Source organism: Rhinolophus ferrumequinum, chromosome 27, assembly GCF_004115265.2.
Source record: "Rhinolophus ferrumequinum isolate MPI-CBG mRhiFer1 chromosome 27, mRhiFer1_v1.p, whole genome shotgun sequence".
Taxonomy (NCBI): domain Eukaryota; kingdom Metazoa; phylum Chordata; class Mammalia; order Chiroptera; family Rhinolophidae; genus Rhinolophus; species Rhinolophus ferrumequinum.
The window spans coordinates 11974014-11979202 of NC_046310.1; the positions used below are offsets into that span (position 1 = coordinate 11974014).

General features: G+C 40.9%; 1 pseudogene; it reads right to left on the minus strand.

The window, feature by feature from the left end:
• Positions 1-643: 643 nt before the first annotated feature.
• Positions 644-3083, minus strand: LOC117018433 (Y-box-binding protein 1-like; annotated as a pseudogene).
• Between the last annotated feature and the right edge of the window lie 2106 nt (positions 3084-5189).

The window sequence follows — 5189 nt, forward strand, 5'->3', positions numbered from 1 at the left end:
ATTTACATTTTTTCATTACAGGCATGATTAATGCAAGAAAGAAAAGCAGGGACTCAAATCAGTAAAAACATATTCGAAGAAGAGCCCTTGGCTTGACATGCAAAAACCTGGCAAATGAATGTGGGGATTAAGTAAAATGGTTTATGATGTACATATAGCTTCGGGGTTTTTTTTTTTTTATGATTGTCTGTGTTAATCTGTTTTTTTAAAAAAAAAATATTTAAGACCTTTATTAACAGGTGCATGCAGTTTGCAGGTTTAAAACAAATCAAGCTGTAAACTTCTATTACAACTTAAAAACGAGGTTCTTAAAAAAATCTCAACTTGACCAGATATGAAACAATTTTGAAACCTTTAAAGATATATTGAGAAAAACCAGGCTTTAAACACACACACACACACACACACACACACACACACACACTTCACATTACCAAAAAGAGACATCTTCAGGTTAAAAAAAAAAAAAGAAAGTTAAAACCCCACAATGCATAGATAACACAGCAAGTCTAGCTACGCAAAAGGTAAGCACTTAAGGTCTTCAGCTCCACTCTCTTGTTCATTTTTCACTGGAGGAATTTCATGTCCATTTCTCCTTGTTGGATAACTAGGCTGGATGGCAGCAGAGGTGGTGAGCTGGTCTTTACTCAGCGCCACCCTGCGCACGGGATGGATGCGCTGTTTCTGTCTCTTTGCCGCCTTGTGGGTTTGGGTTTTCTGGGCGTCTGCACCAGTAATTGAAGTTGGGGTGGTACAAACACTCAGGCAGATGCGGACCTTGGGAGTCCTCTCCTTCATTTCCTTATCTTCTTCATGGCAGTCATTTCTAGGCTGTCTTCGAGGAGTTGAGCCCCTGCGGAACCTGGTCTGTAACCCCGACCACATTCTGTCTCACCATGTCCCTTGTCTTCTGCACCCTGGCTGTCAGCACCTCCATCCCTCCTTCCTGCACAGCAAGGCTGGAATACGTGCCACAGCAAGGTGGCACACACAGTATCTCCGCATGCAGAAAGGTGGCACAGGGGCCTGGGCACGGCTGGGTCTGGTCTTTGGGAGCCCTCTTCGATCCCTCATTCTTTTCCCCACTCTCGCACGTCTGGTCATTCTGCTGGTGGCCCAGTTCTGCTGGTGGTCAGTCTCTATGGAGGACCCCCGCGTTGTGGATAGCGTCTGTCTCTAAGGGTCACATCTGCTGTATATGTATTTCCTGCCTTGCCCTGGGACTCTACCAGGGCCGGTAACATTTGCTGCCTTCACACCCTTTTCTCCTTCAACACCAAACTCCACCTTCTCTCCACCACCTGCACTGAGAAGATACTTCCAGGATTATTCTCCTGTATGGCAGTCTGGTACACAAATGCATTTGCATTTGTGTCGTTCCTGTTGATGAAACCGTATCTATTCCTTACACCGAACCATTTTACTGCTCTTAAAATCGTTGTGTGGTGACGTTCTTGTCTTGCGGTGACTTTCTCGCTCCCATTGGCGGGTGCCACAGATGTGAGGCTGCCCTGGACCCCGCCCCGAGCTGCTGTCCACGGTGCCGGGCTGGTGTCTGCCCACTGCCAGGGTTGCAGTGATTGATGGTGAATGATAGTAATTAGGCCAGCAGTGGCAGTGGGTCCTCTCAGGGGTCTCTGGGGCCTGCTCCTACCTTTTTTCATTAAACAAAAATTCTGATAGAAATTGCACTGACATTTAAAGGGGCTTTTATGGTACTTGGGGTGCCTTCAAACTAATTAATTTCAATTGAATTCAACACACGTTGACTGAGCATTGCTTGTTTGTGATACTCTTTGTTGTTACTGACCCCGAGGATTACACGGGTTCGTAGGTGGCATGAGGCAAATAATAAAAATAATTGCTACAGAACAAATAATAAAAAGTCAAAAGGTGGAGATTGTGTTTGATGAGAGAATCAGAAAAATAGCCCATGGGAAAAAAAGGGCATTTCATATAAGCTATGAAGGATGAGTAGATTTTTATCACAAAGATAGAAGAAGGAAGGATGTTCAGAAGGAGAGATTACAGCCATTTTTCTGATAGGTAATTTTCTTCTCCATATCGTCAGTACCTACTGTCACATGACCAAGGAATCTATAAGTTCTCATGAAAAAGGTGCAGGGATTTTCATTGGTCCTACATTTAACAGGGCGAGAGGAGTGTGGCATCTAGTGTAGGAGGAAACCGTGGCTAAGGGTTATTTAGAGCACACCTGAGTGGTCAGGGGATTCTGGGGAAAGAGGCAAAGGCGGTTAGGCTGGATCTGCTAGGAAAGGTTCTTACAGGAAGTGGAAGTAAGAGTCTATAGACATTTGCCCCAGCAACTGTGTGTAAGTCAGATAAGAACAAGGAGAGGCTAAGAGAATCAGCATGGTCTGGAAGAGTCTTGGTGGGGGACAATGCTCCTAACGTAAAAGTTCACCACCGTTTGCTAATGCTGTAAGTCTGGGCTCATCACTTAGCCCTTCGAGCCTCAGTTTCCCTTCTTGCAGGAGTGCTACAGAGATGAAATGAGACAAGTGAGTGAAAGTCCTGAGCCAACTGTGAAACACTACCCGGACATTGCTCGGCGTTGCTGCTGTGGTCATTACCATTTGGAGGGTGCTGTGTTTATGCCTGGGTGAGATCATAAAATCCTGGAATAGAGCGGAGGCGGGTAAAACATTGACAAGACGAAACAAGCAAAAGACCCTGATGAGAAAATGCCAAAGTGTGTCACTAATTGGATTGGAGGAAGCTGGGGCCACAGAGCTCAGGATAAAAAAAAAAAAAAGTTTTCCATTCATGACAACAAAAGGAAACAAACTTCCATGTAGGAGTTTGCAGCCATCAAAACAGCAACCTCGGTCCCAATATTCCCCAACTTCCCACCAGAGATTAGAAGTTTTCTTTTTCTCCCCCTAAAATGAAGCTGAACTATGGGATGGAGATACATACGCATGTGACTTGGTGGGCTGAAAGTGATTGTCATTTATCACCTCCTACTTTCAAGGGCAGAAATGACAAATGGAACGCTGAGGCCACTAACACTGGGACAGATAAAATATGCTCTAAAAATTGATAGGATGCACACCCGCCATTCTCCTCATTGCCGGCCACCAATATATCAACTGTCACCAAGTGATAACAGCCCACAACCGCCAGTGGCTAGATATCGATTTCTTCTGTAGTCAGCAGTAGTTGAAGTACCGTACAGTACCCTTTAAAGCTTATGGCCAAATGCATTAAATATGTTTTTCTCAGAAAAAAAGTATTTTCATTTTCCAGGACAAGAGTGTTTTCATCCTTTAATTAGAAGTCACTGTTAAATAAAACTTTATTAAATTGCTTAAAAGGAGGTATAACTACCCCAATGTTACACATATACAAAAACATATCCAGATTGCTAGTAATCATGTGTCTTTGCTCAGTTCTCTATTATATGACTTGTCACGAGTAGGATAAGCTCCGGAGGGAGAATAGGTAAATCAATTACAAGATGGTAAAGATATTAAGAAACAAAGGATATTATAAGAAACAGAGGATATTATATCCTCTGTAAATCCAATTATATATACCTTTCAAGGTTATCTGTTGCTGTGAATTATGTTGTCCAACTTTCCTCCATTAGAATGGATAATGGACCATGAACTATATTTGGCAAGATCTATGGTCTAAGAGCAAGCCAGGCCCTAAGCAAAATTATGAAGTACCGTGTTTCCCCAGAAATAAGACCTAGCCAGACAATCAGCTCTAATGCATCTTTTGGAGCAAAAAGTAATATAAGACCTGGTCTTATTTCCTTATAAGACCAGGTCTTATATTATATTATATATAAGACCAGATCTTATATTAATAATAAAAATTATATTAATTTTTGCTCCAAAAGATGCATTAGAGCTGATTGTCCAGCTAGGTCTTATTTTCAGGGAAACACAGTAGGAAAAATTATATCTTTAATATCCTTAGAGTCTCTTTTGAACGTTTTCCTTACCTGGCTAACCAACCCTCCTTCTCTGTAGCCTCTTTCAGATCTCCTCTCTCCAGGGATACTCAACAATCAAGATCTTTCTCGTCTTCTCCTGCATTACCAACATGTATATACCCTGTATTCTTTTCCTTCAAAGACATGGTCTCTGTTCATGAATGTTAAACCAAAGAGAGTGTCCTTGGTGGTAATTTAAGGTCTTTGGCTAGCCAAAGAGATTTTCCATACTCTTCAAATCACATCCTCTAACATCACACTCAAGGTAAAGAAAAATATATGAAAGTTCCCGATGAACTTTCACAAACAGCTCCATAAATAAATAAATGCATTATTATTATTATTATTATTAATTATTATTATTATTATTATTATTATTTCTCTGCCTGCATAAAGGTCAGTGGTGTGTTTTGGAGCTGGGTCGTACTGGCTTACAAGGGCTGACCGTGCACAGCCACTCCTCCAACTCCACATTCAATGATATGTTGGTAGTTTGAAATCAACCATGGTGAGAGTATTTACACCATGGTAATTGGCACATGCTACATATCAGGGCTTCCTCCTGCAACTGCAGAGAACGAATTTACCAGCACATCCCTGCATAAGATAATCCTTAAGTAGGAACAGATGGTGTCTGAAACTTTCGATCTCATGGTCCATTCCGTTACTCCATTTTCCCGATTCGCTCTCTTCCCTTACCAGGACAACACAAAAGAATCTGGCGGCACACATACAGATTTCTCTGTATCAACTAGCTCCACCGGGTCTTTCCTGCTCATTGGTATACAGTAGCACCTACCCTGCCTGAGATATAGAATATCAAAATAAATGAGTTGATTAAATGAGCATACATTCCATCTCTACATATGTGCATGCATGAGTATATGCATACACACACACACACCTGAGTAAGTTAACAGAAGATGAATATTTATTTAAAAAAAAAAAACCAACCACAAAGGACAATTTTATTTTCTATGTTAGAATATTTACTTGGCGTATTGACGAAGGCCTAAAATTCCTGGAGAAGCAAGTGTTAACAACCGACAGGATAAGAAGCTATTTAGAATAAGTAATAAAAAGAAATAAAAACTAAATAAGAATAAAATAAAAAAACAAATTTAAAGAATATTAAAAAAAGAAACTAAATATTGTAGAACCGCATGTTATAATACTTTTATGTTTTAAGAAACTCTTAGCAAAAAGACTACTTTTTGAAATA